The sequence below is a fragment of the Hemiscyllium ocellatum genome, chromosome 34, assembly GCF_020745735.1.
Source record: "Hemiscyllium ocellatum isolate sHemOce1 chromosome 34, sHemOce1.pat.X.cur, whole genome shotgun sequence".
NCBI classification, from domain to species: domain Eukaryota; kingdom Metazoa; phylum Chordata; class Chondrichthyes; order Orectolobiformes; family Hemiscylliidae; genus Hemiscyllium; species Hemiscyllium ocellatum.
In genome coordinates, this window is record NC_083434.1 from 205,166 (window position 1) to 219,071 (window position 13,906).

At 42.7% G+C, this 13,906-nt stretch overlaps 1 protein-coding gene across 1 annotated transcript in view; it reads right to left on the bottom strand.

Moving 5' to 3' along the window:
* tmem108 (transmembrane protein 108) overlaps positions 1-13,906 on the bottom strand; it is a 118,980-nt gene that overhangs the window by 104,187 nt on the left and 887 nt on the right. The gene's annotated exons all lie outside the window — the stretch shown is intronic.

The following is a 13,906-nucleotide window of genomic DNA, read 5'->3' on the forward strand; positions in this document are numbered from 1 at the left end:
TAGCCACTCTCCAATCCTCAGGAACCGACCCCGAATCTATCGAACTCTGGAAAATAATCACCAACGTATCCACAATTTCCCGAGCCACCTCCTTTAGTACCCTGGCATGTAGACCGGAGACTTATCAACCTTCAGACCTAACAGTCTCTCCAACACCAAATCCTGGGAAATATAGATTCCCTTAAGTTCAGGTCCTTCAGCCACTGTTACCTCAGGGAGATTGCTTGTGTCTTCCTCAGTGAACACAGATCTGAAGTACCCATTTAATTCTTCTGCCATTTCTTTGTTCCCCGTAATATATTCCCCTGTTTCTGTCTTCAAGGGCCCAATTTTAGTCCTAACCATTTTTTTGCATTGCACATACTTAAAAAAGCTTTTACTATCCTCCTTTACATTATTGGCCAGTTTACCTTTGTACCTCATTTTTCCTCTGCGTATTTCCTTCTTATTAATCCTCTGTTGCTCTTTAAAAGCTTCCCAGTCCTCAGTTTTCCCACTTATCTTTGCTATGTTATATTTTTTCTCTTTTAACTTTATATGTTTCTTAACTTCACTCGTCAGCCATGGCCGCCCATGCCTCCTCCTGGGATCTTTCTTCTTTTTAGGAATGAACTGATCCTGCAACTTCTGCATTATACGCAGAAATATCCGCCATTGTTCCTCCACGGTCATCCCTGCTAAGGTATTGCACCATTGAACTTTGGCCAGCTCCTCCCTCATAGCTCCATAGTTCCCTTTATTCAACAAAAGTACTGTCATTTCCGACTATACCCTCTCCCTCTCAAATTGCAGATTGAAGCTTAATGTATTATGGTCACTACTTCCCAGTGGCTCCTTCACTTCGAGGCCTCTGACCAATTCTGGTTCCTTACACAATACCAGATCCAGAATTGCCTTCTCCCTGGTCGGCTCCAGCACCAGCTGCTCTAAGAATCCATCTCTAAGGCACTCCACAAAGTCTCTTTCTTGAGGTCCAGTACCATCCTGATTCTCCCAGTCTACCTGCATGTTAAAATCCCCCATAACAACTGTAGTAACATCTTTACCACAGGCCATTTTCAGCTCCTGATTCAACTTACATCCGACATCCAGACTACTGTTTGGGGGCCTGTAGATGACTCCCAAGAGGGTCTTTTTACCCTTAGTATTTCGCAGCTCTCTCCACACTGACTCTACATTCCCTGACTCTAGGTCCCCCCGCGCAAGGGACTGAATATCCTCCCTTAGCAACAAGGCCACCCCACCCCTCTGCCCATCAGTCTGTTCTTACAATAGCACGTGTAGCCTTGAATATTCATTTCCCAGGCTCTGTCCACTTGAAGCCACGTCTCAAGTCACTAGACGTGTCACTGAAGTGAAAAAGACGATAGCAAGACTTGTTATTTACACACAACATTTATCAGACGAAAGTGTAAATGAATTACATGAAGCTGACATCGAAGAAATACTGAACATTGACAATGGTGTCCCTGTCGTGCATTCCTTGAGCGTTGGGAACATTGCTAATGGTTTTAAATACAGGTTCCTGTATAGGTAAGTGTAAGGATAGCAGTGCTGATGATGATGATTTAGTGAACACAGTTGAAAAAGTCCCCATTGACGATATGTTGAAAATGTGTGATCAGTTAATTGCTGGCCTTGAACAATGTTCATTTATCAGTGAGCAAGAGATTATGGCAACTTACTCAATTAAAGAGAGATTGCTTAGACAGAAACCTGTTAATGAGACAGATGACACTTCAAGAAGCCTTTAAAACTGCCGCCTGCCATAGTGCTGAAGCTGTGTATATTTGAGTTTTATCAAATGTTTTTCTTGTAATGCTTTTGTACATTTGTACGTTTAAGTTTTCCAGAATATTTTTCTTGTAATGTTTTTTATGGAAATAAAATGTTGTTGAATATTTAGAGTCGATGTATCCCATGAACTTGTATATATTACTCTATAAATAAGCTTTGTATGTTTAAGTTTTCCAGAATGTTTTTCTGGTAATTTTTAATGGAAATAAAATGTTGTTGAATATTTGTGGTTGATGTATTTCATTTATCAGTACACTACTCTATAAATAAAGTGTGGTAGTACTTCTAGTCTTCATTTACCTTGCTTAGTGTCAGTATTCATATGTTTTTGCTGCAGTACAGTATTTATGTTTGATTATGGGTTCCTGCCCTGCACCCGACAGGGGACACTACATTAATTCTGAAAACTGCAAAATTCCAATTTCCGCAAAGCAGCTGGTCCCGAGTATTTCAGATAAAGGGATATGTACCTGTAGTTAGATACATCAAGAACACCAGTCAGATCATTTGCTTTCCTGTGGCATATTTGAAATTAAGGACATTTATCTTCTAATGGTCATGTGTTAACTTAGGATTTTTGTCCATATTTTGTACAATAGTTGTAGATTCACATTGCTGTTAGCTTTCTCAATCTAGATTAAAAGCAGCATTTATTTAATTTCAGAGCAGTTATATAACTTCAGCATTTCCTTATTGATGATGGTGACATATTCCAGCACAATATTTGCAAAATCAGAGATATACAGTTAAATTAGGTAAAAGTGCCCAGCCTTCTTTTTCTGAAGTAAATGCTTCGAGTAAATCTGAAATAATGGTTTCAGTTGTAAAACTGAGGTATGTTATAAATTAACTTTTCTAGATATTCCTCATTATGTAGATTTCTGAGGCTTTAGTTGCACTGGACATTGAACTTTGTAGTGAATCAGTAATAACTATTGTCGTCACATGCAGCATCAATATCTAAATATTAGTCTATCTATACTATTATAACTGTGAAATTAAATCCTTACTTACAGCATGATGAAACAGGCACACTGATAGCTAGAATAATCCAGGCTATGTCAATTCTACTGAGGCAGATAGTTGCTTTTTCTTGAGGCTCGTCTACTTCAGTTACTTGAGAAATGTTGCTGGCTATTTCAGGGCCCCTAGTTTCTGCATGGATTATTCTATTCGGGAAGTTTCCTGCTGCGGTTGTGTCACATTCGGAGAAGATTGACGAGATCCCAGGTGTAGACACAGTTGACAGAATGACAGAATTAGATAAAAGATCACTTTCCATTGTGTTGAACGATGTCATGGAGATTGAAGTGTGAGATCCAATCATAGCTGACAGGTTTTGATCACCAACTTTCAATAAATCTTTAAGTCTATCTATAAATGGGGGATATTCACTCGTTGCTACAACATATAATTCCAGGTTAAGATGTGGCTGCGATTTAAATGACACGTCATGAAGAGAAGTAACCTGTGACTCCGAAGCAATGATCAGATTAAGTGGCAAGCCAGGAAGAAGTGATCTCTGTGAAATCCTTTCTTCTGTGATGTTTGATTCCTCTGTGTACCAGAGATTCTTAAGCATGTGCAAGTAGTCGGTCTCATTTAGTGTACCTGCATCAGTTGAAGATTTCAACATCATGATATTATGGATGTCAGAAGTTCTTGAAACCACCTCAGTTTGATGATTACTAGACGAAGATATTGTTTCAAAATCTCTGTGGTATATTCTTGTAGTAAATGAGGAATGCAGTATTACATTACCAAGGTGTCCAGGAGCCACTAACTCATTTTTATGAAGCCGAGACTTTCTTTCCTGTAATTGTGTTTGCTCTGAATACAAAGTATTTTGATTATACGTGGAAACTATGACCTCCTTTGCTCGATGGTAATTGTTGGCAATATCCAGTGGTGATACTGACAATGGTAACTGAGTGACAGTAGGTGTGGGTTCAATTAAGCTGGTATCTCTCAGATTGATGTCATGGACTATCTGAAGATATTTCAAGATATTTCCATCTGTATCTGAGATCCTATGCAAGTTAATATGATCCATTACTTTGGAGTTAGCACTAGGTTTGAGGAGCACTGTGTTTACTGTCGTGAAGTCTACTGGATGATTTTGAGATCTTGAGTTAGGAGACAATTCTTGTGCAGTGGATTTTCGTTCTTCTGACAATGCCAGGATCATTAGAACAACTAAATGCAAATAAGAATACAATGTTACTTGAAGTCAACAGCAAGGTATAGTAATGTAAGCATACAATAAATCAAGAATACAGCACAGAGGAAGACATTCATCCCATCATTCCTATAATACCTCATTCAATTCCCCACAGTCTTACCAAACAGTGCTCTTTAAGTATTTACTCAACTGCCTTTTGAATATTGCCATTACATATGTATATGGCATCCTTTCAGGCACTACATTCCAGATCACAAAAATTTTTTTGTGTAACAAAAGCTTCTTCTAATCTCCTCTAATTTTTTACTGCCAATCACCTGAAATCTGTAACTTCTGTTTATCAGCCTTTCTTGCACAAGAAGCAGTTTGTCCTTGTTTACTTTATCAAAACTATGCCTAGTTAAAACCCCACTAACTCTCTGTGCTTAAAGGAGCACAGCATCTCCCAGTCTTTCCACATACCATTCCTGAGACCACCTTTTGCACCTCAGTACTGTGTTGTCATCTTCCTAATGTGTCATGCCGAACATGATACAATACCATATAAGACCATAAGAGCATAAGACATAGGAGTGGAAGTAAGGCCATTTGGCCCATCGAGTCCACACCGCCATTTAATCCTGGCTATGAGCATTTCATGTAAAAAGTGAGGTCTGCAGATGCTGGAGATCAGAGCTGAAAATGTGTTGCTGGTTAAAGCACAGCATGTTAGGCAGCATCCAAGGAACAGGAAATTCGACGTTTCGGGCCAGAGCCCTTCATCAGGATTCCTGATGAAGGGCTCTGGCCCGAAACGTCGAATTTCCTGTTCCTTGGATGCTGCCTAACCTGCTGTGCTTTAACCAGCAACACATTTTCAGCTATGAGCATTTCATCTCCACTTATGCGCATTCTCCCCGTAGCCCTTAATTCCTTGTGACATCAAGGATTTATCAATCTCTGCCTTGAAGACATTTAGCGTCCCAGCCTCCGCTGCACCCTGCAGCAATGAATTCCACAGGCCCACCACTCTCTGGCTGAAGAAATGTCTCCGCTTTTCTGTCCTGAATTGACCCCCTCTAATTTTAAGGCTGTGCCCACGGGTCCTAGTCTCCTCGCCTAACGGAAACAATTTCTTAGCGTCCACCCTTTCCAAGCCATGTATTATCTTGTAAGTTTCTATTAGATCTCCCCTTAACCTTCTAAACTCCAATGAGTACAATCCCAGGATCCTCAGTTGCTCCTCGTATGTTAGACCTACCATTCCAGGGATCATCTGTGTGAATCTCCGCTGGACACGCTCAGTGCCAATATGTCCCTCCTGAGGTGTGGGGCCCAAAACTGGACACAGTACTCCAAATGGGACCTAGCCAGAGCTTTATAAAGTCTCAGTAGCACAACGGTGCTTTTATATTCCAACCCTCTTGAGATAAATGACAACATTGCATTCGCTTTCTTAATCACAGATTCAACCTACATGTTTACCTTTAGAGAATCCTCGACTAGCACTCCCAGATCCATTTGTACTTTGGTTTTATGAATTTTCTCACCGTTTAGAAAGTAGTCCATGCTTGTATTCTTTTTTCCAAAGTGCAAGACCTCGCATTTGCTCACATTGAATTCCATCAGCCATTTCCTGGACCACTCTCCCAAACTGTCTAGATCCTTATGCAGCCTCCCCACTTCCTCAGTACTACCTGCCTGTCCACCTATCTTCGTATCATCGACAAACTTCGCTAGAATTCCCCCAGTCCCTTCATCCAGATCATTAATATATAACGTGAACAGCTGCGGCCCCAACACTGAACCCTGTGGGACACCGCTTGTCACCGGCTGCCATTCCAAAAAAGAACCTCTTATCCCAACTCTCTGCCTTCTGTCAGACAGCCAATCCTCAATCCATGCCAGTAGCTCACCTCAAACACCATGGGCCCTCACCTTACTCAGCAGCCTCCCATGTGGCACCTTATCAAAGGCCTTTTGGAAGTCTAGATAGACCACATCCACTGGGTTTCCCTGGTCTAACCTACTTGTCACCTCTTCAAAGAATTCGAACAGGTTTGTCAGGCACGACCTCCCCTTACTAAATCCATGTTGACTTGTTCTAATCCGACCCTGCTCTTCCAAGAATTTAGAAACCTCATCCTTAACGATGGATTCTAGAATTTTACCAACAATCGAGGTTAGGCTAATTGGCCTATAATTTTCCATCTTTTGTCTTGATCCTTTCATGAACAATGGGGTTACAACAGCGGTCTTCCAATCATCCAGGACTTTCCCTGACTCCAGTGACATTTGAAAGATCTCAACCGACGCCTCCACTATTTCCTCAGCCATCTCCCTCAGAACTCTAGGATGTAGCCCAATGGGGCCAGGAGATTTGTCAATTTTAAGACCTTTTAGCTTTTCTAGCACTCTCTCTTTTGTAATGGCAACCATACTCAACTCAGCCCCCTGACTCCCTTTAATTGTTGGCATATTACTCATGTCTTCCACTGTGAAGACTGATGCAAAGTACTTATTAAGTTCTCCAGCTATTTCCTTATCTCCCATCACTAGCTTTCCAGCATCAGTTTGAAGTGGCCCAACTTACCTGTTGTTTGTTTCTTATGTATTGAAAGAAACTTTTACTATCATTTCTAATATTACTGGCTAGCCTACCTTCATATTTGATTGTCTCCTTCCTTATTTCTCTCTCTTTTTCTTTTTTTAGCCTTCCCAACCTTCTGACTTCCCAGTGCTCTTGGCCAGTTTATAGGATCTCTCTTTTTCTTTGATACATTTCCTGACCTCCTTTGTCAGCCATGGCTGTCTAATTCCTCCCCGGATAATCTTTCTTTTCTTGGGGGTGAACCTCTGTACTGTGTCCTCGATTAGACCCACAAACCCCTGCCATTTTTCCTCTACTGTCTTCCCTGCTAGGCTCTGCTTCCAGTCGATTTGTGTCAGTTCCTCTCTCATGCACTCATAAGTACCTTTGTTTAATTGTAACACTGTTACAACTGATTTTGCCTTCTCTCTTTCAAACTGCAGACTGAACTCTACCATATTGTGATCGCTGCTTCCTAAGTGTTTAAGATCTTTTATAAAGTCTGGTTCATTACATAGCACTAGGTCCAAAATAGCCTGCTCCTTTGTGGACTCCATGACAAGTTGTTCCAAAAAGCCATCCTGTCAGCATTCCAATAATTCCCTTTCTTTGGATCCACTGGCAACATTATTTACCCAGTCAACCTGCATATTGAAATCCCCCATGATCACCGTGACCTTGCCTTTCTGACATGCCTTTTCTATTTCCCGGTACATGTTGTGCCACTGGTCCTGACCACTGTTCGGAGGTCTGAACATAACTCCCATTACGGTTTTTTTTGCCTTTGTGGTTCCTCAATTCCACCCACACAGACTCAATATCATCTGACCCTATGTCATTCAGTGCCATAGATTTAACTTTGTTCTTAACTAACAAGGCCACCCCGACCCCTCTGCCCACCTCCCTGTATTTTCGATAACTTGTAAATCCTTGGATCCTGAACCCCATGCAACCATGTCTCTGTGATGCCTACCACATCATAATCATTCACAATGATCTGTGCCATTAGTTCATCTACTTTGTTACGAACGCTTCGAGCATTCAGGTAAAGTGTCTTAATGCTAACATTCTTATCATTAGAGGTATTGAAAGTCATAAGATGTCCTAAGTTATCTTTCCTTTTTGTTGCATTCCTAATCTGCCTCAAGGTTAAATCCACCTGCATACATGCTATCCTCCTGCTTATCTTTCTATTTAACTCCATACTCCCTGTCGCTTTCACTTTCCCTTCCCCTCAACTCAGAAGTTTAAACCTAACCAGTTGCTCTTTTCATTGAGCATAATTTCTTCCTGTTCTACACAATGTTGGACAGCCTTCCAGAGAGTCAACATGCAATGAAAACAAGGATGGGAAGTAGACAGCACTGCCAAAGAAAACAGAAAGCAACGACTGAGGGACATGCAACTCGGGTTGCTGGGGGCAATGGTACTTAATCTCAATATATTGTGCAGGGAAATGTGTTAGGTGAGTTGGGCTAGAATGAAGCCACAGGATGAGGAGACAGTTCACCTGCCATTAGCCCAACTCAGAATAGTTGTCATGGCTACAATCAGAAAAAGAATGCAGAATAAGGTCGACTTGGATGCCAACCGAGAACAGAGTAGCAGGAAGGCTAGCCACCAGATAGGCAGACTGGAGAAAATCTGATTTTGAGGGGTTGAGAATAGAACTGAGAAAAGCCAAATGGGCTTTTCATATGGAAAAAAAATGGCATGGAACAACAATAAAAACAAAGCACAGAAAAAACATGTTCTGCTAAATGAAAAGAACAAATTAAACATTAGTGAGACTCCACATATAAATGAAGATTTAGGAGAAAGGTTTAAGAAAGAGGCCTATATGAAGTACAGATAATAGAGGACTCCACAATGAGAGAGAGCATGAAGGAATAGGGAAAGAAGCTTAAACATTTGAAAAGCAATGCTGAACAATGAAATTAATTTAACAAGAAGTAGTAAAGTCAAATATCTTACAGTCACTTCATTTAGAAGTTGTGATAGGAATAGGATAATTGCAATACAAATTGGATAATATGCAGGCAAAAGAGGGCAGAAATATTACAGAAAAAGTTTGCTTTTATATTTACTGAGGAGATAGACAGCTAGCCACAATGTTGATGTTGAGATCAGCAATGAGGAAAGCGCACTTACATGAACAAGTGGGGCTAAAAGTTACAGTTTTTGGCTAATTGCAAGTTGTGTTGAATTTGTTGGAAGGATCTAGCTGCAAAGCTAAGCGGAATTTCTCATCAAACCTTACCAAACTCACCGGATTAATTGTTGTTCCAAACTATGTACCACATCCAGTTTACTGACACTCACTTGTTGATATATGAACTAGTGGAACTACTCTGTCAAAATTGTTCACACTTCAAAAGGTAACCTCTTACTTCTCTGCTCCAAGGAGGATAAGCCTGATTTCTCTATTTTTCTCCTTGTATTTAAAAGTCCTCTTTCCTGATGTAACTCTAGTGAATCAACTTATTTTTCCCTCCGAGGCTTTAACATTCTTCTTTCAATAAGGTGGCCACAACTAAACACAATACTCCAAATGTGGTCTGACCAATGATTTGTAGAGGTGCAGCAGCGCTTCCTTGTTTTTATAACATATGCCACTATTTATAAACTGAAGGATCTTATTAATCTTCTGAACAGGTGTATCAACTTGCCTGACCACCTTCACAGAATTAGTCACTTTAAGCCAGCGTCCTGTGCTCCAATTCTCCCTCAAAGTTGTACTTTTAACCTGTATTGTCTTTCCATGTTTCTTCTACCAAAATGCATTTCCTTTCATTTCTCTGCACTGAAATTCATCTGGCAGGTATCTGCCCATTTCACAAACCTGTCGATGTCCCTTTGAAGTTGCTCAGCATCAAAATTTCAATTCACTATTCTCCCAAGCTTAGTATCATTTGCAAATTAGACATTTTTGCCCTCAACAACAATCTCTAAATTGTTTTTATAAATCAGAAAAAAACAAGGGTCTCAACACTGATCCCTGGGGGCTACCACTTTCAACTCATTTCCAATCTGAGAAATGAGAATCTGACTTTCTGATGCAGGGCTTTTGCCCGAAATGTCGATTTTCCTGCTTCTCTGATGTTGCCGGATCTGCTGCGCTTTTCCGGCACCACACTCTCGACTCTAGTCTCCAGCATCTGTAGTACTCACTTTCATCCAATCTGAGAAATGCCTACCTATATCTACCCTCTGCTTTCCATGTTTTAGCTAACTTCTAATCCATGCTGCCAAGGACCCATCAATCCCAAACATTTCAAATTCGCTAAAGAATCAGCCATGAATCACTATATCAAATGCGTTCTGCAAGTTTGATTATGTAACATTCAATGCACTCCCCTCATCCACTGCTTGTAACCTCATCAAAGAACTCAATTAAATTTATTGGATAATACCTTGACAAAGCTAGGTGGGCCAGGTAGGTCATCCCAATGCTGATTGCCCTGTCAGTCAGAAGATGGGTAGGCTGCCCTGAGCACCGTGGTCCTTAGGGAGGGCCGAGACATGTTGTCCTCGAGGTAGCCGGAAGGTTTGTCAGGGCAGACCGAGAGCCAGATGGTGCATGGGGGTGGTCTGAGGGCTGGAATGTGGGTAGGCTACCCTCAGCCCTGTTGTCTCGAGAAGGTACAGGCTGTCCTAGAAGTGGCATGGAGGGGCGACCAGGAAAGCCAGAAGGTGGTCCTGATCGCCATTGTCATGGGGGGTGGGGGGAGGGGTTGGTGGTGAGAACAGGACAGGCTGCCCTTGAGATGCTGGAAGTTGTGTAAGAGCTGACCGAAAACCAGAAGGGGCATGAAGCAAAATAAAACCGGATGGAGCATAGGGGCAGGCTACCGTGTGGCTGGAAGGTTGGAGGGATGGATTGCTTGCTGATTGCAGGGTGTATTTTGCACTGTTTTATTGTTTATTTGATTGGACTGTTTCATATTTGTTTGCATATGATTGTGTCTATTATTCCTTTTTTGGTGAGATAAAGTAGGATTTGGGGTTTGTTCTCATTTCCCTGCGAAGTGGCTGTATGGTGGGGTTTGGAGTCTGGCCTTGCTGCTCCTTTCCCCTGTAAATTGTTGTTTCTTGTAAGCTGCTGCTTATTGCTAAATGTTGACTGTTTGTGTTTTGTACAGTTTGATAAAATTTTAAAAATTAAAATAGAAACTCTTCAGTTGAGGAATGACTCCGAGCTGGAGAAAAAACAACCATGAGATTCAGAATCTCATCAGTTGAGGACTAATTCTGAGCTGGTTGGCCTCAGTGACTGTACCTTGGGTTGCTGGTTCTTGAGCTAGCTGGCCAGTGTATTGGAGATTTTGTTTTTATTGTTTGTTGGAAACTGGTTCTTAAACTGGCTAGCCATAGCCAGTGTACTTTGGTTCCTTGAGCTGGTGGCTACAGCCAGTGCTTCCTGGACCCCTAACTCTTGAATTGGCTGGCCTTTGGGCTGACTGGCCATTGCCAATGTACTCTGGGTTCCTGCCTCTTAAGCTGGCTGGCCGCAGCCAATGGTATTGTTGGGTTTATTTGCCTTTATTATAGTGGGGAACTGGCTCATGAACTGCTTGGCCACAGCCAGTATGGCCTGGGTTCATAGCTCTTGAGCTGACTGGTCATAGCCAGTATGCCTTGGTTTAGTGGCTGTTGAACTGACTGGCCACAGCCAATGAATTGGGGAATTCTTTTCTCGTTTTGTTTGTGGTGATCTGACTCTTGAGCTGGCTAGCCACAGCCAGTGGCATGATGGGGCCTTTTTTTATTTTGACGAACTGTTTTTTATTCCCTTTTTGACTTTATGCTGATTGGCTAGTGCCAGAAGCACTGCTGGTTTCATTCCTTTTCCTTGTAATCAGTGGTACTGTTATTTTGGAGTTATATTGGGAGTGGAAGGGACAATTTGGTGGTGGAACTTATTATTTGTTCCACGGTCAGATGTTTGGACTGAATGTCTTACCTGCCCTGCCTCGATTCCTGTGCATCAACTGAACCTCCATAATGTGCCCGACCTCACTTAGTAGGATGACTCGTTGTCTGGGGGCTAGGCCTCGTGGACCAGATTGTGGCGGTGTGAGTGGACCAGACCTCATGGGAGCCAGGTCTTCGTGAGTAATGTATACACCCTGCTGAGAGGAGAAGGCCCTGCCATCAGAAACTAACCCTGCTGTCGGAGCCAGGTTCCCATTTTGCAAAAGTGGATTCTGGGTCGGATGGTGAACTCTGGGAGTGGCCCCCGTTTTGTGAGTGGACACTTCCTCATGTGTGGTCTCTATCTTGGAAAGAACTCTGCTCCTCGCGGTTTGCACTGTTCCCTTATGTATATAACATGTTTGCACTGTACCTTATCATGTAGGTTGTGATTTAATTGTGATTCCATATGTGTATTACATTTTGTGTATCTCTCAGGAGAGTTAATTTTCCAGGCAGTGCACGCAGGTGAGTTTTCCTTTTATGCACTGCTTTTTAATTGTTCACCATTTGTTTTATTTGGAGGATTGTGATGTGGTTTACTTTGTTGGTTCTATGCATTGTTTTTCCTGTTAGTTATAGGGGGACTTGGGGCATTTGATTCCGAGACCCCGTTCCTTTGTAGTTTTTTATTTGACTGTTAGTGTAGTATGTGTATTGTCAATTTATATAACATTGAAGATTTAAAAAAATATAGCCAGGAGATTTAGAGTCTCTTCAGTTGAGGACTGGCTCAGAGCTGACTAGATTCAGCCAGTGTACTGTGCATTTGTAAATAAAGGGTAATGGGATTTCAACCTCCATGAAATTATTTTATTAAGTTGTGAATGAGATAAGTATGACTATTTTGAAAATGAAAATATTGGTATCAGTTATTAGTGCTGCATATGAAAAAAATTAGGATCTCCTCAGTTGACTTTAAGCTGGCTGGACACAACGAGTGCACTGCTGTTGGGTTTTTTTGGTAACTGATTTCTGAATTAGCTAATTTATGCACTCAGTTTCTTACTGTTATTCCTATTTGAGGACTAATTTCTGAGCTTAGAGTGTTACTGTTGTATTTCCGTTCTCACCAGGGAACTGTTGTGTTACTGGCTGGTTGCAACCTGCATGTTACTCTTTTTGCTTTTTGGGCAAGGACAATGGTGATTTTGAGGCAAGCCGCAGCACTTGCACTATGGATTTTAGTGTTTGCACTTTATTTTTTGCCAAAAAAAGTGTCACTAAGAGATTAGAATCTCCTCAGTTGAGGACTGACTCCAAGCTGGTTGGCCACAGCCAGTGTACTGTGGGCAAAGTTCTCTCGATGAGAAGATATTGCCTTCCTTTTTTTTAATTTGCTTCTTTGGTCTGTGTTCAACTGCATTAGCAACCACCAGCGCTACCGCTGTTGCTCCTGCGCTGACTAGGCGCCACCTTTGTTGTTGCTACTGCCTGGGCCAGTCTTCACTACTACTGCCTAAACCTGCTTCCACTGCTGTTTCCTGGGCCCCACCAACACTAGCAACCACCATCACAACTGCTGTTACTCCCGCTGATGCATGGGCCCCATCAGCACCTAGGAGTATTGCTGCCTGGGCCTGCATCCCTCCACTGCTGTTGACTAGGTCCACCAACACGTGGGATTGTTGCTGATGCTGCTACCAGTGCCGCCTGGGTTTGCCTTCACTGCTGCTGCCTATACTTGCCTCCACTGCTGCTTCCTAGGCCATTAGCAATCACAAATCACTATTGCTGCTGCTCTTGCTGCTGCCTGGGCTGACCTACTGCTGCTTCCTAGGGATCACCTTTGATCTGCTGCTACTGCTGTTGAGCGGGTCTACCTTTGATGCTGCCTGGACCCTCCCTGGATCTGCTGCCTGGGCTTGCCTCCGGCGCTGCAGCCTGGGCCCCTACACCAGCTGAAACTGCTGCTGCTGCCTCAGCCCCTAAAAGGATTGGGCCTAACTCCACTGTTGCTGCCTTGCGCCTTACTGGGACTATTGCACCGGGACTATTAATGCTGCTGCCTAGGCCTGCCTCCGCCACTACTGTCTGGGCTCCTGTGATAAATGGGACTGTTGCTGCTATTGCCTGAGCCTGCCATAATCAGGATCAAGATTGTTGCCTGAGGCCTGCGCAGAAGACCACTTGGGGCAGTCCAGCAGTATATCACGGCTAGCCCTACAGCAGCAGGCCCAAGCCGCACCTACACCAATGTAGCTGCTGCCTTAGGCTCGGCTGCTTCAGCACCAGCTGTGACCATCCACCTTTAAGCTCCTCATTAAAGGCCTGGCATGAAGACCTATCTCCACTCCTACATGACCACTGAGCCTTGCAGTAAGGCCACGGCTAATCACAGCCCAACGGGCCATGATCTCCAACATTCTCCCCCTTCATTGGCA